Source organism: Chiloscyllium plagiosum, unplaced genomic scaffold (genome assembly GCF_037043375.1).
Source record: "Chiloscyllium plagiosum isolate Xiang-an unplaced genomic scaffold, Cpla_swu_hap1 HiC_scaffold_13, whole genome shotgun sequence".
In the NCBI taxonomy this organism is placed as follows: domain Eukaryota; kingdom Metazoa; phylum Chordata; class Chondrichthyes; order Orectolobiformes; family Hemiscylliidae; genus Chiloscyllium; species Chiloscyllium plagiosum.
Genome location: NW_028270151.1, coordinates 104,375,998 through 104,400,762, shown reverse-complemented (window position 1 = coordinate 104,400,762; position 24,765 = coordinate 104,375,998).

The window sequence follows — 24,765 nt, the reverse complement described above, 5'->3', positions numbered from 1 at the left end:
GTCCTCTCTCTCTGTCCCCTCTCTATCTGTCCCCCTCTCTCTCTGTACCCCCTCTCTGTCCCCACTCTCTCTGCTCCCTCTCTCTGTCCCCCTCTCTCTGCCTGCCTCTCTCTCTGCCCCGCCACCTCTGCCCCCTCTCTCTCTCTTTCCTCTCTCTCTGTCCCCTCTCTATCTGTCCCCCTCTCTCTCTGCCCCCCTCTCTCTCTGTCCCCTCCCTCTGTCCCCCCTCTCTCTGTCCCCCTCTCTCTGCCCTTCTCTCTCTCTGCCCCTCTCTCTCTCTCTCTCTGTCCCCTCTCTCTCTGCCCCGTCTCTCTGTCCGCTCTCTATCTGTCCCCCTCTCACTCTGTCCCCCTCTCTGTCACCCCCTCTCTGTCCCCCTCTCTCTGTCCCCCTCTCTCTGCCCCCCTCTCTCTCTCCCTCTCTCTCGGTCCATCTCTCTCTCTGTGCCGCTCTCTCTGTCTCCCTCTCTCTGTCTCCCTCTCTCTGTCCCCCTCGCTCTGCCACTCTCTCTCTGCCCCTCTCTCTCTGTCCCCCTCTCTCTCTGTCCCCTTTCTCTGTCCCCTCTCTATCTGTCCCCCTCTCACTCTGCCCCCTCTCTCTCTCTGTCCCCCCTCTCACTGTCCCCTCTCCCCGTCCCCTCTCTATCTGTCCGCCTCTCTCTCTGTACCCCCTCTCTATGTCCCCCTCTCTGTCCCCCCTCTCTCTGCCCCCTCTCTCCGTCCCCCTCTCTCTCTGTTCCCCTCTTTCTGCCACTCTCTCTCTGCCCCCCTCTCTCACTCTGTCCCCCTCTCTCTCTGTCCCCTCTATCTTTCCCCTCTCTATCTGTCCCCCTCTCTCTCTCTGCCCCCTCTCTCTCTCTGTCCCCCTCTATCTCTGTCCCCTCTCTCTGTCCCCTCTCTATCTGTCCCCCTCTCTCTCGGTCCCCCCCTCTCTCTCTGGCCCCCTCTCTCTCTGTCCCCTCTCTCTGTCCCCTCTCTATCTGTCCCCCTCTCTCTCTCTGCCCCCCTCTCTCTCTCTGTCCCCCTCTCTCTCTGTCCCCTCTCTCTGTCCCCTCTCTATCTGTCACCTTCTCTCTTGGTCCCCCTCTCGCTCTCTGTCCCCCTCTCTCTCTGTCCCATCTCTAGCTGTCCCCCTCTCCCTGTCCCCCTCTTTCTGCCACTCTCTCTCTCTGCCCCCATCTCTCTCTCTGTCCCCCTCTCTCTCTGTCCCCTCTCTCTGTCCCCTCTCTATCTGTCACCTTCTCTCTTGGTCCCCCTCTCGCTCTCTGTCCCCCTCTCTCTCTGTCCCATCTCCAGCTGTCCCCCTCTCTCTGTCCCCCTCTCTATCTGTCCCCCTCTCTCCCTGTCCCTCTCTTTCTGCCACTCTCTCTCTGCCCCCCTCTCTCTCTCTCTGTCCCCCCTCTCACTGTCCCCTCTCTCTGTCCCCTCTCTATCTGTCCCCCTCTCACTCTGCCCCCCTCTCTCTCTCTGTCCCCCCTCTCACTGTCCCCTCTCCCTGTCCCCTCCCTCTCTGTCCCCCTCTCTCTGTCCCCCTCCCTCTGTCGCCCTCTCTCGGTCCACCTCTCTCTCTCTGTCCCACTCTCTCTGCCCTCCACTCTCTGTCCCACTCTCTCTGTCCCCCTCTCTCTGCCCCCACTCTCTCTGCCCCCCTCTCTCTGTCGCCCTCTCTCTCTGTCCACTCTCTCTGTCCCCTCTCTATCTGTCCCCCTCTCTCTCTGTCCCCCCTCTCTGTCCCCTCTCTCTGTCCCCTCTCTCTGTCCCCCTCTCTCTCGGTCCACCTCTCTCTCTGTACCCCTCTCTCTCTGCCCTCCTCTCTGTGTCCCCCTCTCTCTGCCCCCCTCTCTCTCTGTCCCCTCTCTCTGTCCCCTCTCTATCTGTCCCCCTCTCTCCCTGTCCCCCTCTTTCTGCCACTCTCTCTCTGCCCACCTCTCTCTCTCTGTCCCCCTCTCTCTCTGTCCCCTCTCTCTGCCCCCCTCTCTCTGTCCCCTCTCCCTGTCCCCTCTCTATCTGTCCCCCTCTCTCTCTGTCCCTCTCTCTCTCTGTCTCCTCTCTGTCCCCCCTCTCTCTGCCCCCTCTCTCTGTCCCCCTCTCTCTGTCCCCCCTTTCTGCCACTCTCTCACTGCATCCCCCCCCCCCCACTCTCTGGCCCCCTCTCTCTCTGTCCCCTCTCTCTGTCCCCTCTCTATCTGTCCCCCTCTCTCTCTCTGCCCCCCTCTCTCTCTCTGTCCCCCTCTCTCTCTGTCCCCTCTCTCTGTCCCCTCTCTATCTGTCACCTTCTCTCTTGGTCCCCCTCTCGCTCTCTGTCCCCCTCTCTCTCTGTCCCATCTCTAGCTGTCCCCCTCTCCCTGTCCCCCTCTTTCTGCCACTCTCTCTCTGCCCCCCTCTCTCTCTCTGTCCCCCTCTCTCTCTGTCCCCTCTCTCTGTCCCCTCTCTATCTGTCACCTTCTCTCTTGGTCCCCCTCTCGCTCTCTGTCCCCCTCTCTCTCTGTCCCATCTCCAGCTGTCCCCCTCTCTCTGTCCCCCTCTCTATCTGTCCCCCTCTCTCCCTGTCCCCCTCTTTCTGCCACTCTCTCTCTGCCCCCCTCTCTCTCTCTCTGTCCCCCCTCTCACTGTCCCCTCTCTCTGTCCCCTCTCTATCTGTCCCCCTCTCACTCTGCCCCCCTCTCTCTCTCTGTCCCCCCTCTCACTGTCCCCTCTCCCTGTCCCCTCTCTATCTGTCCCCCTCTCTCTCTGTCCCGTCTCTCTGTCCGCTCTCTATCTGTCCCCCTCTCACTCTGTTCCCGTCTCTGTCACGCCCTCTCTGTCCCCCTCTCTCTGCCCCCCTCTCTCTCTCCCTCTCTCTCGGTCCATCTCTCTCTCTGTCCCGCTCTCTCTCTGCCCTCCTCTCTCTGTCCCCCTCTCTATGACCCCTCTCTCTGCCCCCTCTCTCTGTCCCCTCTCTATCTGTCCTCCTCTCTCTCTGTTCCCCCTCCCTGTCGCCACTTTCTGCCCCCTCTCTCTCTGACCCCCCCTCGCTCTGACCCCCTCTATCTCCCCCACTCTCTGCCCCCCTCTCTGTTGCCCTCTCTCTGACCCGCACTCTCTCCCACACACATCTCTCTGTACCTCCTCACTGTCCCCCTCTCTCTCTGTCACCACTCTCTCTGTCGCCCTCTCTCTGTCCCCCTCTCTCTCTGTCACCCTCTCTCTCTCTCTGTCCCCTCTCTCTCGGCCCTCCTCTCTCTCTGTCCCCCTCTCTGTCCCCCTCTCTCTCTGTCCCCCTCTCTCTCTCTGTCCCCTCTCTCTCTGCCCTCCTCTCTCTCTGTCCCCCTCTCTGTCCCCCCTCTCTCTGTCCCCCTCTCTCTTTGTCCCCTTTCTCTCTGTCCCCTCTCTATCTGTCCCCCCCCCTCTCTCGGTCCCCCTCTCTCTCTGTCCCCTTCTCTCTCTGTCCCCTTCTCTCTCTGTGCCCCTCTCTCTGTCCCCCTCTCTCTGCCACTCTCTCTCTGCCCCCTCTCTCTCTGTCCCCATCCCTCTGTCGCCCTCTCTCTGCCCCCCTCTCTCTCTGTCCTCCTCTCTCTCTGTCGGCTCTTTCTGCCCCCTCTCTCTCTTGGACCCCTCTCACTCTGAATCCCTCTATCTCCCCCACTCTATGTCCCCCCTCTCTGTTGCCCTCTCTCTCCCACCCTCCTCTCTCTGTACCCCCTCACTGTCCCCCCCTCTCTGTACCCCCACTCGCTGTCCCCCTCTCTCTGTCCCCCTCTCTCTCTGTCACCCCTCTCTCTCTCGCCCTCTGTCTCTGACCCCCTCTCTCTCTGCCCCTCTCTCTGTACCCCTCTCTCTTCCCCCTCTCTCTGTCCCCTCTCTCTCTCTGTGCCCCTCTCTCTGCCCCCTCTCTCTGTCCACCCCGCTCTGACCCCCTCTCTTTGCCGCCCTCTTTCTGCCCCCTCTCTCTCTGTCCCCCTCTCTCGGCCCTCCTCTATCTACCCCACTCTCTGTCCCCCTCTCTCTGTCCCCCTCTCTCTTACCCACACTCTCTGTCCCCTCTGTCTGTCGCCTACTCTCTGACCCACTCTCTCTCCCAACCGCCTCTCTCTCTCCCCCCCGCTCTCTGCCCTCTCTCGCTCTGTCGCCCTCTCTCCGTCCCCTCTTTCTGACCCCATCTATCTCCCACCCCCCCTCTCTCTCCCCCGCTCTCTCCCCCTCTCTCTGTCGAACTCTCTCTGTCCCCCTATCTCTCCCACCCGCCTCTCTCTCTCTTTGTCCCTTTGTCTGTCCCTCTTTGTCCCCTCTCTCTCTATCCCACCCACTCTCTCGGCCCCTCTCTCCATGATCCCCCTCTCTCTGTCCCACTTTCTCTGTCCCCTCTCTCTGTCCCCCTCTCTCTCTCTGCCCGCCTCTGTCTGTCCACTCTCTCGCTGTCCCTCTGTCTCTCTCTGTGTGCCCCTCTCTCTGTCCCCCTCTCTCTGTACCTCTCCCTCTCTGTCCCCCTCTCTCTGTCCCCCTCCCTCTGTCGCCCTCTCTCGGTCCACCTCTCTCTCTCTGTCCCACTCTCTCTGCCCTCCACTCTCTGTCCCACTCTCTCTGTCCCCCTCTCTCTGCCCCCACTCTCTCTGCCCCCTCTCTCTGTCGCCCTCTCTCTCTGTCCACTCTCTCTGTCCCCTCTCTATCTGTCCCCCTCTCTCTCTGTCCCCCCTCTCTGTCCCCCCTCTCTGTCCCCTCTCTCTGTCCCCTCTCTCTGTCCCCCTCTCTCTCTCCCTCTCTCTCGGTCCACCTCTCTCTCTGTACCCCTCTCTCTCTGCCCTCCTCTCTGTGTCCCCCTCTCTCTGCCCCCCTCTCTCTCTGTCCCCTCTCTCTGTCCCCTCTCTATCTGTCCCCCTCTCTCCCTGTCCCCCTCCTTCTGCCACTCTCTCTCTGCCCACCTCTCTCTCTCTGTCCCCCTCTCTCTGCCCCCCTCTCTCTGTTTCCTCTCCCTGTCCCCTCTCTCTCTGTCCCCCTCTCTATCTGTCCCCCTCTCTCCCTGTCCCCCTCTTTCTGCCACTCTCTCTCTGCCCACCTCTCTCTCTCTGTCCCCTCTCTCTGTCCCCTCTCTATCTGTCCCCCTCTCTCTCTCTGCCCCCCTCTCTCTCTCTGTCCCCCCCTCTCTCTGTCCCCTCTCTCTGTCCCCTCTCTATCTGTCGCCTTCTCTCTTGGTCCCCCTCTCGCTCTCTGTCCCCCTCTCTCTCTGTCCCATCTCTAGCTGTCCCCCTCTCCCTGTCCCCCTCTTTCTGCCACTCTCTCTCTGCCCCCCTCTCTCTCTCTGTCCCCCTCTCTCTCTGTCCCCTCTCTCTGTCCCCTCTCTATCTGTCACCTTCTCTCTTGGTCCCCCTCTCGCTCTCTGTCCCCCTCTCTCTCTGTCCCATCTCCAGCTGTCCCCCTCTCTCTGTCCCCCTCTCTATCTGTCCCCCTCTCTCCCTGTCCCCCTCTTTCTGCCACTCTCTCTCTGCCCCCCTCTCTCTCTCTCTGTCCCCCCTCTCACTGTCCCCTCTCTCTGTCCCCTCTCTATCTGTCCCCCTCTCGCTCTGCCCCCCTCTCTCTCTCTGTCCCCCCTCTCACTGTCCCCTCTCCCTGTCCCCTCTCTATCTGTCCCCCTCTCTCTCTGTCCCGTCTCTCTGTCCGCTCTCTATCTGTCCCCCTCTCACTCTGTTCCCGTCTCTGTCACGCCCTCTCTGTCCCCCTCTCTCTGCCCCCCTCTCTCTCTCCCTCTCTCTCGGTCCATCTCTCTCTCTGTCCCGCTCTCTCTCTGCCCTCCTCTCTCTGTCCCCCTCTCTATGACCCCTCTCTCTGCCCCCTCTCTCTGTCCCCTCTCTATCTGTCCTCCTCTCTCTCTGTTCCCCCTCCCTGTCGCCACTTTCTGCCCCCTCTCTCTCTGACCCCCCCTCGCTCTGACCCCCTCTATCTCCCCCACTCTCTGCCCCCCTCTCTGTTGCCCTCTCTCTGACCCGCACTCTCTCCCACACACATCTCTCTGTACCTCCTCACTGTCCCCCTCTCTCTCTGTCACCACTCTCTCTGTCGCCCTCTCTCTGTCCCCCTCTCTCTCTGTCACCCTCTCTCTCTCTCTGTCCCCTCTCTCTCGGCCCTCCTCTCTCTCTGTCCCCCTCTCTGTCCCCCTCTCTCTCTGTCCCCCTCTCTCTCTCTGTCCCCTCTCTCTCTGCCCTCCTCTCTCTCTGTCCCCCTCTCTGTACCCCCTCTCTCTGTCCCCCTCTCTCTTTGTCCCCTTTCTCTCTGTCCCCTCTCTATCTGTCCCCCCCCTCTCTCGGTCCCCCTCTCTCTCTGTCCCCTTCTCTCTCTGTCCCCTTCTCTCTCTGTGCCCCTCTCTCTGTCCCCCTCTCTCTGCCACTCTCTCTCTGCCCCCTCTCTCTCTGTCCCCATCCCTCTGTCGCCCTCTCTCTGCCCCCCTCTCTCTCTGTCCTCCTCTCTCTCTGTCGGCTCTTTCTGCCCCCTCTCTCTCTTGGACCCCTCTCTCTCTGAATCCCTCTATCTCCCCCACTCTATGTCCCCCCTCTCTGTTGCCCTCTCTCTCCCACCCTCCTCTCTCTGTACCCCCTCACTGTCCCCCCCTCTCTGTACCCCCACTCGCTGTCCCCCTCTCTCTGTCCCCCTCTCTCTCTGTCACCCCTCTCTCTCTCGCCCTCTGTCTCTGACCCCCTCTCTCTCTGCCCCTCTCTCTGTACCCCTCTCTCTTCCCCCTCTCTCTGTCCCCCCTCTCGCTTTTCCCACTCTCTCTTCTCCCTCTCTCTCTGTCCCCTCTCTCTCTCTGTGCCCCTCTCTCTGCCCCCTCTCTCTGTCCACCCCGCTCTGACCCCCTCTCTTTGCCGCCCTCTTTCTGCCCCCTCTCTCTCTGTCCCCCTCTCTCGGCCCTCCTCTATCTACCCCACTCTCTGTCCCCCTCTCTCTGTCCCCCTCTCTCTTACCCACACTCTCTGTCCCCTCTGTCTGTCGCCTACTCTCTGACCCACTCTCTCTCCCAACCGCCTCTCTCTCTCCCCCCCGCTCTCTGCCCTCTCTCGCTCTGTCGCCCTCTCTCCGTCCCCTCTTTCTGACCCCATCTATCTCCCACCCCCCCTCTCTCTCCCCCGCTCTCTCCCCCTCTCTCTGTCGAACTCTCTCTGTCCCCCTATCTCTCCCACCCGCCTCTCTCTCTCGTCCCTCTTTGTCCCCTCTCTCTCTATCCCACCCACTCTCTCGGCCCCTCTCTCCATGATCCCCCTCTCTCTGTCCCACTTTCTCTGTCCCCTCTCTCTGTCCCCCTCTCTCTCTCTGCCCGCCTCTGTCTGTCCACTCTCTCGCTGTCCCTCTGTCTCTCTCTGTGTGCCCCTCTCTCTGTCCCCCTCTCTCTGTACCTCTCCCTCTCTGTCCCCCTCTCTCTGTCCCCCTCCCTCTGTCGCCCTCTCTCGGTCCACCTCTCTCTCTCTGTCCCACTCTCTCTGCCCTCCACTCTCTGTCCCACTCTCTCTGTCCCCCTCTCTCTGCCCCCACTCTCTCTGCCCCCCTCTCTCTGTCGCCCTCTCTCTCTGTCCACTCTCTCTGTCCCCTCTCTATCTGTCCCCCTCTCTCTCTGTCCCCCCTCTCTGTCCCCCCTCTCTGTCCCCCCTCTCTGTCCCCTCTCTCTGTCCCCTCTCTCTGTCCCCCTCTCTCTCGGTCCACCTCTCTCTCTGTACCCCTCTCTCTCTGCCCTCCTCTCTGTGTCCCCCTCTCTCTGCCCCCCTCTCTCTGTCCCCTCTCTCTGTCCCCTCTCTATCTGTCCCCCTCTCTCCCTGTCCCCCTCTTTCTGCCACTCTCTCTCTGCCCACCTCTCTCTCTCTGTCCCCCTCTCTCTGCCCCCCTCTCTCTGTTTCCTCTCCCTGTCCCCTCTCTCTCTGTCCCCCTCTCTATCTGTCCCCCTCTCTCCCTGCCCCCTCTTTCTGCCACTCTCTCTCTGCCCCCCTCTCTCTCTCTGTCCCCCTCTCACTGTCCCCTCTCTCTGTCCCCTCTCTATCTGTCCCCCTCTCACTCTGCCCCCCTCTCTCTCTCTGTCCCCCCTCTCACTGTCCCCCCTCTCACTGTCCCCTCTCCCTGTCCCCTCTCTATCTGTCCCCCTCTCTCTCTGTCCCGTCTCTCTGTCCGCTCTCTATCTGTCCCCCTCTCACTCTGTTCCCGTCTCTGTCACGCCCTCTCTGTCCCCCTCTCTCTGCCCCCCTCTCTCTCTCCCTCTCTCTCGGTCCATCTCTCTCTCTGTCCCGCTCTCTCTCTGCCCTCCTCTCTCTGTCCCCCTCTCTCTGTCCCCCCCTCTCTGCCACTCTCTCTCTGCCACCTCTCTCTGTCTGTCCCCCCTCTCTCTGTCCCCTCTCTCTGTCCCCTCTCTATCTGTTCCCCTCTCACTCTGTCCTCCTCTCTCTGCCTCTCTCTCTGAACCCCTCTCTCTCTCACTGTCCCCTCTCTCTCTCTCTGTCCCCCCTCTCTGTCGCCCTCTGTCTCTGACCCCCTCTCTCTCTGCCCCTCTTTCTCTGACCCCCTCTATCTCCCCCACTCTCTGCCCCCCTCTCTGTTGCCCTCTCTCTGACCCGCACTCTCTCCCACACACATCTCTCTGTACACCCTCACTGTCCCACTCTCTCTCTGTCACCACTCTCTCTGTCGCCCTCTCTCTGTCCCCCTCTCTCTCTGTCACCCTCTCTCTCTCTGTCCCCTCTCTCTCGGCCCTCCTCTCTCTCTGTCACCACTCTCTGTCCCCCCCCTCTCCCACCCCTCTCTCTGCCCCCTCTCTCTCTCTGTTCCCCCTCTCTCTCTCTCTGTCCCCCTCTCTCTTTGTCCCCTTTCTCTCTGTCCCCTCTCTCTCTGTCCCCTCTCTCTCTGTCCCCCTCTCTCTCGGCCCTCCTCTCTCTCTGTCCCCCTCTCTCTCTGTCCCCTCTCTCTGCCCTCTCTCTCTGCCCTCTCTCTCTCTCTCTCTCTCTGTCCCCCTCCCTCTGTCGCCCTCTCTCTGCCCCCCTCTCTCTCTGTCCTCCTCTCTCTCTGTCGCCTCTCTCTCTTGGACCCCTCTATCTCTGAACCCCTCTATCTCCCCCACTCGCTGTCCCCCCCTCTCTGTTGCCCTCTCTCTCACACCCTCCTCTCTCTGTACCCCCTCACTGTCCCCCTCTCTCTGTTCCCCCTCTCTCTGTCGCCCTCTCTCTCTGTCACCCCTCTCTCTCTCGCCCTCTGTATCTGACCCCCTCTCTCTCTGCCCCTCTCTCTGTACCCCTCTGTCTTCCCCCTCTCTCTGTCCCCTCTCTCTCTTTTCCCACTCTCTCTGTTCCCTCTCTCTCTGTCCCCTCTCTCTCTCTGTGCCCCTCACTCTGCCCCCTTTCTCTGTCCACCCCGCTCTGACCCCCTCTCTTTGCCGCCCTCTTTCTGCCCCCTCTCTCTCTGTCCCCCTCTCTCTGCCCTCCTCTATCTACCCCACTCTCTGTCACCCTCTCTCTGTCCCCATCTCTCTTACCCACACTCTCTGTCCCCTCTGTCTGTCGCCTACTCTCTGACCCCCTCTCTCTCCCAACCGCCTCTCTCTCTCCCCCGCTCTCTGCCCTCTCTCGCTCTGTCGCCCTCTCTCCGTCCCCTCTTTCTGACCCCATCTATCTCCCACCCTCCTCTCTCTCTCTCCCCCGCTCTCTCCCCCTCTCTCTGTCGAACTCTCTCTGTCCCCCTATCTCTCCCACCCGCCTCTCTCTCACGTCCCTCTTTGTCCCCTCTCTCTCTATCCCACCCACTCTCTCGGCCACTCTCTCTATGACCCCCCTCTCTCTGTCCCACTTTCTCTGTCCCCTCTCTCTGTCCCCCTCTCTCTCTCTGCCCGCCTCTGTCTGTCCACTCTCTCTCTGTCCCTCTGTCTCTCTCTGTGTGCCCCTCTCTCTGTCCCCCTCTCTCTGTACCTCTCCCTCTCTGTCCCCCTCTCTCTGTCCCCCTCCCTCTGTCGCCCTCTCTCGGTCGACCTCTCTCTCTCTGTCCCACTCTCTCTCTGCCCTCCACTCTCTGTCCCACTCTCTCTGTCCCCCTCTCTCTGCCCCCATTCTCTCTGCCCCCCTCTCTCTGTCGCGCTCTCTCTCTGTCCACTCTCTGTCCCCTCTCTATCTGTCCCCCCCTCTCTCTGTTCCCCCTCTCTGTCCCCTCTCTCTCTGTCCCCTTCTCTCTCTGTTCCCCTCTCTCCGCCAATCTCTCTCTGTCCCCTCTCTCTCTCTGTGCCCCTCACTCTGCCCCCTTTCTCTGTCCACCCCGCTCTGACCCCCTCTCTTTGCCGCCCTCTTTCTGCCCCCTCTCTCTCTGTCCCCCTCTCTCTGCCCTCCTCTATCTACCCCACTCTCTGTCCCCCTCTCTCTGTCCCCCTCCCTCTGTCGCCCTCACTCGGTCCACCTCTCTCTCTCTGTCCCCTCTCTATCTGTCCCCCTCTCTCTCTGTTCCCCCTCTCTGTCCCCTCTCTCTCTGTCCCCTTCTCTCTCTGTTCCCCTCTCTCCGCCAATCTCTCTCTGTCCCCTCTCTCTCTCTCTGTCCCCCTCTCTCTGTCCCCTCTCTCTGTCCCCTCTCTATCTGTCCCCCTCTCTCTCTGTGCCCCTCTCTGTCACCCCTCTCTGTCACCCTCTCTCTTTCCTCCCTCTGTCTCTCCCTCTCTCTCGGTCCACCTCTCTCTCTGTACCCCTCTCTCTCTGCCCTCCTCTCTCTGTCCCCCTCTCTCTCTGTCCCCTCTCTCTGTCCCCTCTCTATCTGTCTCCCTCTCCCCCTGTCCCCCTCTTTCTGCCACTCTCTCTCTGCCCACCTCTCTCTCTCTGTCCCCCTCTCTCTCTGTCCCCTCTCTCTGTCCCCTCTCTATCTGTCCCCCTCTCTCTCTTCCCCCTCTCTCTCTCTCTGTCCCCCCTCTCTGTCCCCTCTCCCTGTCCCCTCTCTATCTGTCCCCCTCTCTCTCTGTCCCCCTCTCTCTCTGTCTCCTCTCTGTCCCCCTTCTCTCTGCCCCCTCTCTCTGTCCCCCTCTCTCTGTCCCCCTCTTTCTGCCACTCTCTCACTGCACCCCCCCCTCTCTCTGGCCCCCTCTCTCTCTGTCCCCTCTCTCTGTCCCCTCTCTATCTGTCCCCCTCTCTCTCTCTGCCCCCCCTCTCTCTCTCTGTCCCCCTTTCTCTCTGTCCCCTCTCTCTGTCCCCTCTCTATCTGTCACCCTCTCTCTTGGTCCCCCTCTCGCTCTCTGTCCCCCTCTCTCTCTGTCCCATCTCTAGCTGCCCCCCTCTCTCTGTCCCCCTCTCTCTCTGTGCCACCCCTCTCTGCCGTCCTCCCTCTGTCCCCCTCTCTCAGTCCCCCTCTCTCTGCCACTCTCTCTCTGCCCCCTCTCTCTGTCTGTCCCCCCTCTCTCTGTCCCCTCTCTCTCTCCCCTCTCTATCTGTCCCCCTCTCACTCTGTCCTCCTCTCTCTGCCTCTCTCTCTCTGCCCCCCCCCCCTCTCTCTCTCTGTCCCCCTATCTCTCTGTCCCCTCTCTCTGTCCCCTCTCTATGTGTCCCCCTTTCTCTCGGTCCCCCTCTCTCTCTGTCCCCTCTCTCTTTGTCCACCCTCTGTCTGTCCCCCTCTCTCTCTGTCCCTCCCACTATCTGTCCCCCTCTCTCTCTGTGTCCCCTCTCTCTGTCGCCCTCTCTCTCTGTCCCTCCCTTTATCTGTCCCCCTCTATCTCTGTGTCCCCTCTCTCTGTCGCCCACTCTCTCTGACCACCTCTCTCTCTGCCACTCTCTCTCTGCCCCCCTCTCTCTCTCTGTCCTCCTCTCTCTCTGTCCCCTCTCTCTGTTCCCTCTCTATCTGTCCCCATCTCTCTCTGTACCCCTCTCTCTGTCCCCCTCTGTATGCCCCCTCTCTCTGCCCCCCCTCTCTGTCCCCTCTCTATCTGTCCTCCTCTCCCTGTCCCCCTCCCTGTCGCCTCTTTCTGCCCGCTCTCCCTCTGACCCCCTCTCTCTCTGACCCCCTCTATCTACCCCACTCTCTGCCCCCCTCTCTGTTCCCCTCACTCTGACCCCAATCTCTCCCACACACATCTCTCTGTACCCCCTCACTGTCCCCCTCTCTCTCTGTCACCACTCTCTTTGTCGCCCTCTCTCTGTCCCCTCTCTCTCTGTCCCCTCTCTCTCTGCCCTCCTCTCTCTGTCCCCTCTCTCTGTCCCCCTCTCTCTGCCCCCACTCTCTCTGCCCCCTCTCTCTCCCTGTCCTCCTCTCTCTCTGTCCCCTCTCTCTGTCCCCTCTCTATCTGTCCACCTCTCTCTGTGTCCCCCTCTCTCTGTCCCCCTCTCTATGACCCCTGTCTCTGCCCCCTCTCTCTGTCCCCTCTCTATCTGTCCTCCTCTCTCTCTGTTCCCCCTCCCTGTCGCCACTTTCTGCCCCCTCTCTCTCTGACCCCCCCTCTCTCTGACCCCCTCTATCTCCCCCACTCTCTGCCCCCTCTCTGTTGCCCTCTCTCTGACCCGCACTCTCTCCCACACACATCTCTCTGTACCCCCTCACTGTCCCCCTCTCTCTCTGTCACCACTCTCTCTGTCCCCCTCTCTCTCTCTGTCCCCTCTCTCTCTGCCCTCCTCTCTCTCTGTCCCCCTCTCTGTCCCCCCTCTCTCTGTCCCCTCTCCCCCCCCTCTCTCTGTCCCCCTCTCTCTCTGTCCCCCTCTCTCTTTGTCCCCTTTCTCTCTGTCCCCTCTCTCTCTCTGAGCCCTCTCTCTCTGACCCCTCTCTCTCGGTCCCCCTCTCTCTCTGTCCCCTTCTCTCTCTGTGCCCCTCTCTCTGTCCCCCTCTCTCTGCCCCCTCTGTCTCTGTCCCCCTCCCTCTGTCGCCTCTTTCTGCCACCTCTCTCTCTCGGAACCCTCTCTCTCTGAACCCCTCTATCTCCCCCACTCTCTGTCCCCCCCTCTCTGTTGCCCTCTCTCTCCCACCCTCCTCTCTCTGTACCCCCTCACAGTCCCCCTCTCTCTGTACCCCCTCTCTCTGTCCCCCTCTCTCTCTGTCACCCCTCTCTCTCGCCTTCTGTCTCTGACCCCCTCTCTCTCTGCCTCTCTCTCTGTACCCCTCTCTCTTCCCCCTCTCTCTGTCCCCTCTCTCTCTTTTCCCACTCTCTCTGTTCCCTCTCTCTCTGTCCCCTCTCTCTCTCTCTGTGCCCCTCTCTCTGCCCCCCCTCTCTGTCCCCCTCTCTCTGCCCTCCTCTATCTACCGCACTCTCTGTCACCCTCTCTCTGTCCCCCTCTCTCTTACCCACACTCTCTGTCCCCTCTGTCTGTCGCCTACTCTCTGACCCCCTCTCTCTCCCAACCACCTCTCTCTCTCCCCCCCGCTCTCTGCCCTCTCTCTCTCTGCCCCCCTCTCTCTGCCCCCACTCTCTCTGCCCCCCTCTCTCTGTCGCCCTCTCTCTCCGTCCACTCTCTCTGTTCCATCTCTATCTGTCCCCCTCTCTCTCTGTCCCCTCTCTCTCTGTCCCCTCTCTCTCTGTCCCCTTCTCTCTCTGTCCCCTTCTCTCTCTGTCCCCCTCTCTCTCTGTCCCCTCTCTCTGTCCCCTCTCTATCTGTCCCCCTCTCTCTCTGCCCCTCTCTCTCTCTCTCTGTTCCCCCCATCTCTGTCCCCTCTCCCTGTCCCCTCTCTATCTGCCCCCCCTCTCTCTCTCCCCGTCTCTCTCTGTCTCCTCTCTGTCCCCCCTCTCTCTGCCCCCTCTCTCTGTCCCCCTCTCTCTGTCCCCCTCTTTCTGCCACTCTCTCACTGCCCTCCCCCTCTCTCTGCCCCCCCCCCTCTCTCTGGCCCCCTCTCTCTCTGTCCCCTCTCTCTGTCCCCTCTCTATCTGTCCCCCTCTCTCTCTCTGCCCCCCTCTCTCTCTCTGTCCCACTCTCTCTCTGTCCCCTCTCTCTGTCCCCTCTCTATCTGTCACCCTCGCTCTTGGTCCCCCTCTCGCTCTCTGTGCCCCCCTCTCTCTGTCCCCCTCTCTCTGCCACTCTCTCTCTGCCCCCTCGCTCTCTGTCCCCCTCCCTCTGTCACCCTCTCTCTGCCCCCCTCTCTCTCTGTCCTCCTCTCTCTCTGTCGCCTCTTTCTGCCCCCTCTTTCTCTCTGACCCCTCTCTCTCTGAACCCCTCTATCTCCCCCACTCTCTGCCCCCCCCCTCTGTTGCCCTCTCTCTCCCACCCTCCTCTCTCTGTACCCGCTCACTGTCCCCCTCTCTCTGTCCCCCCTCTCTCTGTCCCCCACTCTCTCTGCCCCTCTCTCTCTGCTCCCCTCTCTCTTCCCCCTCTCTCTGTCCCCTCTCTCTGTCCCCCCTCTCTCTGTCCCCCCTCTCTCTGTCCCCCACTCTCTCTGCCCCTCTCTCTCTGCTCCCCTCTCTCTTCCCCCTCTCTCTGTCCCCTCTCTCTCTTTTCCCACTCTCTCTGTCCCCTCTCTCTCTGTGCCCCTCTCTCTCTCTGTGCCCTTCTCTCTGCCCCCTCTCTCTGTCCACCCCTCTCTGATCCCCTCTCTTTGTCGCCCTCTTTCTGCCCCCTCTTTCTCTGTCCCCCACTCTCTGCCCTCCTCTATCTACCCCACTCTCTGTCCCCCTCTCTCTGTCCCCCTCTCTCTAACCCGCACTCTGTCCCGCTCTGTCTGTCGCCTACTCTCTGACCCCCTCCCTCTCCCAACCGCCTCTCTCTCTCTCGCCCGCTCTCTGCCCTCTCTCTCTCTGTCGCCCTCTCTCTGTCCCCCTATCTCTACCACCCGCCTCTCTCTATCGTCCCTCTTTGTCCCCTCTCTCTCTATCCCGCCCACACTCTCGGCCCCTCTCTCTCTGACCCCCCCTCTCTCTGTCCCACTTTCTCTGTCCCCTCTCTCTGTCCCCCCCTCTCTCTCAGCCCGCCTCTGTCTGTCCACTCTCTCTCTGTCCCTCTCTCTCTCTCTGTGTGACCCTCTCTCTGTCCCCTCTCTCTGTACCTCTCCCTCTCTGTCCCCTCTCTCTGTCCCCCTCTCTCTCTGTCCCCCTCTTTCTGCCACTCTCTCTCTCTGCCCCCCCCTCTCTGTCTCCCTCTCTCTCTGTCCCCTCTCTCTGCCCCCTCTCTATCTGTCCGCCTCTCTCTCTCTGCCCCCTCTCTCTCTCTGACCCCCTCTCTCTCTGTCCCCTCTCTCTGTCCCCTCTCTATCTGTTCCCATCTCTCTCGGTACCCCTCTCTCTCTCTGTGTCCCCCTCTCTCTCTGTCCTCTCTCTCTTTCCACTCTCTATCTGTCCCCCTCTCTCTCGGTCCCCCTTTCTCTCTGTCCCCCTCTCTCTCTGCAGCCCCCTCTCTCTGCCCTCCTCTCTCTGTCCCCCTCTCTCTGTCCCCCTCTCTCTGCCACTCTCTCTGCCCCCCTCTCTCTCTGTCCCCCTCTCTCCGTCCCCTCTCTCTGTCCCCTCTCTATCTGTCCCCCTCTCACTCTGTCCTCATCTCTGCCTCTCTTTCTCTGCCCCCCCTCTCTCTCTGTTCCCCTCTCTCTCTGTCCCCTCTCTCTGTCCCCTCTCTACCTGCCCCCTCTCTCTCGGTCCCCCTCTCTCTCTGTCCCCTCTCTCTATGTCCACCCTCTGTCTGTCCCCCTCTCTCTCTGTCCCTCTCTCTATCTGTCCCCCTCTCTCTGTGTCCCCCTCTCTGTCCCCCCTCTCTGTCCCCCCTCTCTGTCCCCCCTCTCTCTGCCCCCTCTCTCTGCCCCCCTCTCTCTCTGTCCCCCTCTCTCTCTGTCCCCTCTCTCTGTCCCCTCTCTATCTGTCCCCCTCTCTCTCTCTCTCTGCCCCCCCCTCTCTCTGTCCCCCTCTCTCTCTCTGTCCCTCTCTCTCTCTCTCTGTGTGACCCTCTCTCTGTCCCCTCTCTCTGTACCTCTCCCTCTCTGTCCCCCTCTCTCTGTCCCCCTCTCTCTCTGTCCCCCTCTTTCTGCAACTCTCCCTCTCTGCCCCCCTCTCTCTCTGTTCCCCTCTCTCTCTGTCCGCTCTCTCTATGTCCACCCTCTGTCTGTCCCCCTCTCTCTCTCTCTGTCCCCCTCTCTCTCTGTCCCTCTCTCTATCTGTCCCCCTCTCTCTGTGTCCCCTCTCTCTGTCGCCCTCTCTCTCTGACCACCTCTCTCTCTGCCCCTCTCTCTCTCTGTACCCCTCTCTCTTTCCCCTCTCTATCTGTCACCCCCTCTCTCTCTGCCCCCTCACTCTGTCCCTCTCTGTCTGCCCCATCTCTCTCTGCCCATCTCTCTCTCTGACCCCTCTCTCTCTGTCCACCTCTTTCTCTGTCCCCTCTCTCTCTGCCCTCCCCTTTCTGTCCCCTCTCTCTGTCCACCCTCTCTCTGCCCGCACTCTCTCTGCCCCCCTCTCTCTCTGTCCCCCTCTCTCCCTGTCCACTCTCTCTATCCCCTCTCTATCTGTCCACCTCTCTCTCTGTCCCCCCTCTCTGTCCCCCCTCTCTCTCTGCCCTCTCTCTGTCCCGCTCTGTCTGCCCCCTCTCTCTGTCGCCATCTGCCTCTGTCCCCACTCTCTCTTTTCCCTCTCTCTCTGTCCCCACTCTCTCTGTCGCCCCTTCTATGACCCCCCGCTCTCTCTGTCCCACTCTCTCTGTCACCTCTCTCTCTGTCCCCCTCTCTCTGTCCCCTCTCTCTCTCTCTGTCCGTCTCTCTCTGTCCCTCACTCTGTGCCCCTATCACTGTCCCCTCTCTCTGTCCCCTTCTCTCTCTGTTCCCCTCTCTCTGCCACTCTCTCTCTGCCCCCCCCCTCTCTCTCTGTCCTCCTCTCTCTCTGTCCTCCTCTCTCTCTGTCCCCTCTCTCTGTCCCCCTCTCTCTCTCTGTCCCCCTCTCTCTGTCCCCCTCTCTCTGTCCCCCTCTCTCTGTCCCCCTCTCTATGCCCCCTCTCTCTGTCCCCTCTCTATCTGTCCTCCTCTCTCTCTGTCCCCCTTCCCTGTCGCCCTCTTTCTGCCCCCTCATTCTCTGTCCCCCACTCTCTGCCCTCCTCTATCTACCCCACTCTCTGTCCCCCTCTCTCTGTCCCCCTCTCTCTAACCCGCACTCTGTCCCGCTCTGTCTGTCGCCTACTCTCTGACCCCCTCTCTCTCCCAACCGCCTCTCTCTCTCTCGACCGCTCTCTGCCCTCTCTCTCTCTGTCGCCCTCTCTCCGTCCCCTCTTTCTGAACCCGTCTATCTCCCACCCGCCTCTCTCTCTCCCCCGCGCTCTCCCCCCTCTCTGTCGCCCTCTCTCTGTCCCCCTATCTCTACCACCCGCCTCTCTCTATCGTCCCTCTTTGTCCTCTCTCTCTATCCCGCCCACTCTCTCGGCCACTCTCTCTCTGACCCCCCCTCTCTCTGTCCCACTTTCTCTGTCCCCTCTCTCTGTCCCCCTCTCTCTCTCAGCCCGCCTCTGTCTGTCCACTCTCTCTCTGTCCCTCTCTCTCTCTGTGTGACCCTCTCTCTGTCCCCTCTCTCTGTACCTCTCCCTCTCTGTCCCCCTCTCTCTGTCCCCCACTCTCTCTGCCCCCCTCTTTCTGCCACTCTCTTTCTCTCTGCCCCCACCTCTCTCTCTGTCTCCCTCTCTCTCTGTCCCCTCTCTCTGTGCCCTCTCTATCTGTCCGCCTCTCTCTCTCTGCCCCCTCTCTCTCTCTGACCCCCTCTCTCTGTGTCCCCTCTCTCTGTCCCCTCTCTATCTGTCCCCCTCTCTCTCGGTCCCCCTCTCTCTCTCTGCACCCCCCTCTCTCTGCACCCCCCTCTCTCTGCACCCCCCTCTCTCTGCCCTCCACTCTCTGCCCCCCTCTCTCTGTCCCCCTCTCTCTGCCACTCTCTCTCTGCCCCCCCTCTGTTCCCCTCTCTCCGTCCACTCTCTCTGTCCCCTCTCTATCTGTCCCCCTCTCACTCTGTCCTCATCTCTCTGCCTCTCTTTCTCTGCCCCCCTCTCTCTCTGTTCCCCTCTCTCTCTGTCCCCTCTCTCTGTCCCACTCTCTCTGCCCCCCTCTCTCTGCCCCCACTCTCTCTGCCCCCCTCTCTCTGTCGCCCTCTCTCTCTGTCCACTATCTCTGTCACCTCTCTATCTGTCCCCCTCTCTCTCTGTCCCCCCTCTCTGTCCCCTCTCTCTCTGTCCCCTTCTCTCTCTGTCCCCCTCTCTCTCTGTCCCCTCTCTCTGTCCCCTCTCTATCTGTCCCCCTCTCTCTGCCCCTCTCTCTCTCTCTCTGTTCCCCCCCTCTCTGTCCCCTCTCCCTGTCCCCTCTCTATCTGTCCCCCCCTCTCTCTCCCCCTCTCTCTCTGTCTCCTCTCTGTACCCCCTCTCTCTGCCCCCTCTCTCTGTCCCCCTCTCTCTGTCCCCCTCTTTCTGCCACTCTCTCACTGCCCCCCCCTCTCTCTCTGGCCCCCTCTCACTCTGTCCCCCCTCTCTGTCCCCTCTCCATCTGTCCCCCTCTCTCTCTCTGCCCCCTCTCTCTCTCTGTCCCACTCTCTCTCTGCCCCTCTCTATCTGTCACCCTCGCTCTTGGTCCCCCTCTCGCTCTCTGTGCCCCTCTCTCTCTGTCCCATCTCTAGCTGTCCCCCTCTCTCTGTCCCCCTCTCTCTCTGTGCCCCCCTCTCTGCCCTCCATCCTCTGTCCCCCTATCTCTCTGTACCCCTCTCTCTGCCACTCTCTCTCTGCCCCCCTCTCTCTCTGTTCCCCTCTCTCTGTCCCCTCTCTCTATGTCCACCCTCTGTCTGTCCCCCTCTCTCTCTGTCCCTCTCTCTATCTGTCCCCCTCTCTCTGTGTCCCCTCTCTCTGTCGCCCTCTCTCTCTGACCACCTCTCTCTCTGCCCCTCTCTCTCTGTACCCCTCTCTCTTTCCCCTCTCTATCTGTCCCCCTCTCTCTCTCTGCCCCCTCACTCTGTCCCCCTCTGTCTGCCCCATCTCTCTCTGCCCATCTCTCTCTCTGACCCCTCTCTCTCTGTCCACCTCTTTCTCTGTCCCCTCTCTCTCTACCCTCCCCTTTCTGTCCCCTCTCTCTGTCCACCCTCTCTCTGCCGGCACTCTCTCTGCCCCCTCTCTCTCTGTCCCCCTCTCTCCCTGTCCACTCTCTCTATCCCCTCTCTATCTGTCCACCTCTCTCTCTGTCCCCCCTCTCTGCCCCCCCTCTCTCTCTGCCCTCTCTCTGTCCCGCTCTGTCTGCCCCCTCTCTCTGTCGCCCTCTGTCTCTGTCCTCTCTCTCTTTTCCCTCTCTCTCTGTCCCCCCTCTCTCTGTCGCCCTCTCTATGACCCCCCGCTCTCTCTGTCCCACTCTCTCTGTCACCTCTCTCTCTGTCCCCCTCTCTCTGTCCCCTCTCTCTCTGTCCGTCTCTCTCTGTCCCCCTCTCTCTCTCTCTCTCTCTCTCTGTGCCCGTTTCTCTGTCCCCTCTCTCTGTCCCCTTCTCTCTCTGTTCCCCTCTCTCTGCCACTCTCTCTCTGCCCCCCTCTCTCTCTCTGTCCTCCTCTCTCTCTATGCCCCCTCTCTCTGCCCCCTCTCTCTGTCCCCTCTCTATCTGTCCTCCTCTCTCTCTGTCCCCCCTCCCTTTCGCCCTCTTTCTGCCCCCTCTCTCTCTGTCCCCCTCTCTCTGCCCTCCTCTACCTACCCCACTCTCTGTCCCCCACTCTCTGTCCCCCTCTCTCTAACCCGCACTCTGTCCCACTCTGTCTGTCGCCTACTCTCTGACCCCCTCTCTCTCCCAACCGCCTCTCTCTCTCTCGCCCGCTCTCTGCCCTCTCTCTCTCTGTCGCCCTCTCTCCGTCCCCTCTTTCTGACCCCATCTATCTCCCACCCGCCTCTCTCTCTCCCCCGCTCTTTCCCCCTCTCTCTGTCGCCCTCTTTCTGTCCCCCTATCTCTACCACCCGCCTCTCTCTATCGTCCCTCTTTGTCCCCTCTCTCTCTATCCCGCCCACTCTCTCGGCCCCTCTCTCTCTGACTCCCCCTCTCTCTTTCCCACTTTCTCTGTCCCCTCTCTCTGTCCCCTCTCTCTCTCAGCCCGCCTCTGTCTGTCCACTGTCTCTCTGTCCCTCTCTCTCTGTGTGACCCTCTCTCTGTCCCATCTCTCTGTACCTCTCCCTCTCTGTCCCCCTCTCTCTGTCCCCCTCTCTCTCTGTCCCCCTCTTTCTGCCACTCTCTCTCTCTGCCCCCCCTCTCTCTCTGTCTCCCTCTCTCTCTGTCCCCTCTCTCTGTCCCCTCTCTATCTGTCCGCGTCTCTCTCTGCCCCCTCTCTCTCTCTGACCCCCTCTCTCTCTGTCCCCTCTCTCTGTCCCCTCTCTATCTGTTCCCCTCTCTCTCGGTACCCCTCTCTCTTTCCCCTCTCTACCTGTCCCCCTCTCTCTCGGTCCCCCTTTCTCTCTGTCCCCCTCTCTCTCTGCATCCCCCTCTCTCTGCCCCCCTCTCTCTGTCCCCCTCTCTCTGTCCCCCTCTCTCTGTCCCCCTCTCTCTGTCCCCCTCTCTCTGCCACTCTCTCTCTGCCCCCCCTCTCTCTGTCCTCCTCTCTTCGTCCCCTCTCTCTGTCCCCTCTCTATCTGTCCCCCTCTCACTCTGTCCTCCTCTCTCTGCCTCTCTTTCTCTGCCCCCCTCTCTCTCTCTGTTCCCCTCTCTCTCTGTCCCCTCTCTCTTTCCCCTCTCTATCTGTCCCCCTCTCTCTCGGTCGGCCTCTTTCTCTGTCCCACTCTCTCTCCGGCCTCCACTCTCTGTCCCACTCTCTCTGCCCCCCTCTCTCTGCCCCCACTCTCTCTGCCCCCACTCTCTCTGCCCCCCTCTCTCTGTCGCCCTCTCTCTCTGTCCACTCTCTCTGTCCCCTCTCTATCTGTCCCCCTCTCTCTCTGTCCCCCCTCTCTGTCCCCTCTCTCTCTGTCCCCTTCTCTCTCTGTCCCCCTCTCTCTCTGTCCCCTCTCTCTGTCCCCTCTCGATCTGTCCCCCTCTCTATCTGCCCCTCTCTCTCTCTCTCTGTTCCCCCCTCTCTGTCCCCTCTCCCTGTCCCCTCTCTATCTGTCCCCCCCTCTCTCTCTCCCCCTCTCTCTCTGTCTCCTCTCTGTCCCCCTCTCTCTGTCCCCCTCTTTCTGCCACTCTCTCACTGCCCCCCCCCCTCTCTCTGGCCCCCTCTCTCTCTGTCCCCCCTCTCTTTCCCCTCTCTATCTGTCCCCCCCTCTCTCTCTCTGCCCCCCTCTCTCTCTCTGTCCCACTCTCTCTCTGTCCCCTCTCTCTGTCCCCTCTCTATCTGTCACCCTCGCTCTTGGTCCCCCTCTCGCTCTCTGTTCGCCTCTCTCTCTGTCCCATCTCTAGCTGTCCCCTTTTTTTGTCCCCCTCTCTCTCTCTGTGCCCCCCCCTGTCTGCCCTCCACCCTCTGTCCCCCTCTCTCTGTACCCCTCTCTCTGCCAATCTCTCTCTGCCCCCTCTCTCTGTCTGTCCCCCCTCTCTCTGTCCCCTCTCTCTGTCCCCTCTCTATCTGTTCCCCTCTCACTCTGTCCTCCTCTCCTGTTCGCCTCCTCCTCTCTCTGCTTCTCTCTCTGCCCCCCTCTCTCTCTCTCTGTCCCCCTCTCTCTCTCTCTGTCCCCTCTCTCTGTCCCCCGTCTATCTGTCCCCCTCTCTCTCGGTCCCCCTCTCTCTCTGTCCCCTCTCTCTATGTCCACCCTCTGTCTGTCGCCCTCTCTCTCTGACCACCTCTCTCTCTGCCCCTCTCTCTCTGTATCCCTCTCTCCTTCCCCACTCGATCTGTCCCCCTCTCTCTCTGCCCCCTCACTCTGTCCCCCTCTGTATGCCCCATCTCCCTCTCCCCATCTCTCTCTCTGACCCCACTCTCTCTGTCCACCTCTTTCTCTATACCCTCTCTGCCCTCCTCTTTCTGTCCCCTCTCTCTGCCCACCCTCTCTCTGCCCGCACTCTCTCTGCCCCCCTCTCTTTGTCCCATTCTCTATCTGTCGGTCCCCCTCGCTCTCTGTCCCCCTCCCTCTGTCGCCCTCTCTCTGCCCCCCTCTCTCTCTGTCCTCCTCTCTCTCTGTCGCCTCTTTCTGCCCTCTCTCTCTCTGACCCCTCTCTCTCTGAACCCCTCTATCTCCCCCACTCTCTGCCCTCCCCCCGTTGCCCTCTCTCTCCCACCCTCCTCTCTCTGTACCCTCTCACTGTCCCACTCTCTCTGTCCCCCCCTCTCTCTGTCCCCCTCTCTCTGCCCCTCTCTCTCTGCACCCCTCTCTCTTCCCCCTCTCTCTGTCCCCTCTCTCTCTTTTCCCACTCTCTCTGTCCCCTCTCTCTCTTTGCCCCTCTCTCTCTGTGCCCTTCTCTCTTCCCCCTCTCTCTGTCCACCCCTCTCTGATCCCCTCTCTTTGTCGCCCTCTTTCTGCCCCCTCTTTCTCTGTCCCCCTCTCTCTGCCCTCCTCTATCTACCCCACTCTCTGTCCCCCTCTCTCTGTCTCCCTCTCTCTAACCCGCACTCTGTCCCGCTCTGTCTGTCGCCTACTCTCTGAACCCCTCTCTCTCCCAACCGCCTCTCTCTCTCTCGACCGCTCTCTGCCCTCTCTCTCTCTGTCGCCCTCTCTCCGTCCCCTCTTTCTGACCCCATCTATCTCCCACCCGCCTCTCACTCTCCCCCGCTCTCTCCCCCTCTCTCTGTCGCCCTCTCTCTGTCCCCTTATCTCTACCACCCGCCTCTCTCTATAGTCCCTCTTTGTCCCCTCTCTCTCTATCCCGCCCACACTCTCGGCCCCTCTCTCTCTGACCCCCCCTCTCTCTGTCCCACTTTCTCTGTCCCCTCTCTCTGTCCCCCTCTCTCTCTCAGCCCGCCTCTGTCTGTCCACTCTCTCTCTGTCCCTCTCTCTCTCTCTGTGTGACCGTCTCTCTGTCCCCTCTCTCTGTACCTCTCCCTCTCTGTCCCCTCTCTCTGTCCCCCTCTCTCTCTGACCCCTCTTTCTGCCACTCTCTCTCTCTGCCCCCCCTCTCTCTGTCTCCCTCTCTCTCTGTCTCCTCTCTCTGTCCCCTCTCTATCTGTCCGCCTCTCTCTCTCTCTGCCCCCTCTCTCTCTCTGACCGCCCCCCCTCTCTCTGTCCCCTCTCTCTGTACCCTCTCTATCTGTTCCCCTCTCTCTCGGTACCCCACTCTCTCTCTGTGTCCCCCTCTCTCTCTGTCCCCTCTCTCTTTCCACTCTCTATCCGTCCCCCTCTCTCTCGGTCCCCCTTTCTCTCTGTCCCCCTCTCTCTGTCCCCCTCTCTCTGCCACTCTCTCTCTTTCCCCTCTCTATCTGTCCCCCTCTCTCCGTCCCCTCTCTCTGTCCCCTCTCTATCTGTCCCCCTCTCACTCTGTCCTCCTCTCTCTGCCTCTCTTTCTCTGCCCCCCCCCTCTCTCTGTTCCCCTCTCTCTCTGTTCCCCTCTCTCTGTCCCCTCTCTCTCGGTCCCCCTCTCTCTCGGTCCCCCTCTCTCTCTGTCCCCTCTCTCTCTGTCCCCCTCTCTCTCTGTCCCCCTCTCTCTCTGTCCCCCTCTCTCTCTGTCCCTCTCTCTATCTGTCCCCCTCTCTCTGTGTCCCCCTCTCTGTCCCCCCCTCTGCCCCCCTCTCTCTGCCCCCCTCTCTCTCTGTCCCCCTCTCTCTCTGTCCCCTCTCTCTGTCCCCTCTCTATCTGTCCCCCTCTCTCTCTCTCTCTGCCCCCCTCTCTCTCTCTGTCCCCCTCTCTCTCTGTCCCTCTCTCTCTCTCTCTCTCTGTGACCCTCTCTCTGTCCCCTCTCTCTGTGCCTCTCCCTCTCTGTCCCCCTCTCTCTGTCCCCCTCTCTCTCTGTCCCCCTCTTTCTGCCACTCTCTCTCTCTCTGCCCCCCTCTCTCTCTGTTCCCCTCTCTCTCTGTCCCCTCTCTCTATGTCCACCTCTCTCTCTGTCCCTCTCTCTATCTGTCCCCCTCTCTCTGTGTCCCCTCTCTCTGTCGCCCTCTCTCTCTGACCACCTCTCTCTCTGCCCCTCTCTCTCTGTACCCCTCTCTCTTTCCCCTCTCTATCTGTCCCCCTCTCTCTCTCTGTCCCCTCACTCCGTCCCACTCTGTCTGCCCCATCTCTCTCTGCCCATCTCTCTCTGACCCCTCTCTCTGTCCACCTCTTTCTCTGTCCCCTCTCTCTCTGCCTCCCCTTTCTGTCCCCTCTCTCTGTCCACCCTCTCTCTGCCCGCACTCTCTCTGCCCCCCTCTCTCTCTGTCCCCCTCTCTCCCTGTCCACTCTCTATATCCCCTCTCTATCTGTCCACCTCTCTTTCTTTCCCCCCTCTCTGTCCCCCTTCTCTCTCTGCCCTCTCTCTGTCCCGCTCTGTCTGCCCCCTCTCTCTGTCGCCCTCTGTCTCTGTCCCCTCTCTCTCTTTTCCCTCTCTCTCTGTCCCCCTCTCTCTGTCGCCCTCTCTATGAACCCCCGCGCTCTCTGTCCCACTCTCTCTGTCACCTCTCTCTCTGTCCCCCTCTCTCTGTCCCCTCTCTCTCTCTGTCCGTCTCTCTCTGTCCCTCTCTCTCTCTCTGTGCCCTTATCTCTGTCCCCTCTCTCTGTCCCCTTCTCTCTCTGTTCCCCTCTCTCTGCCACTCTCTCTCTGCCCCCCTCTCTCTCTCTGTCCTCCTCTCTCTCTGTCCCCTCTCTCTGTCCCCTCTCTATCTGCCCCCCTCTCTCTCTGTCCCCCTCTCTCTGTCCCCCTCTCTATGCCCCCTCTCTCTGCCCCCTCTCTCTGTCCCCTCTCTATCTGTCCTCCTCTCTCTCTGTCCCCCCTCCCTGTCGCCTCTTTCTGCCCCCTCTCTCTCTGAACCCCTCTCTCTCTGAACCCCTCTCTCTCCCACACACATCTCTCTGTACCCCTCACTGTCCCCCTCTC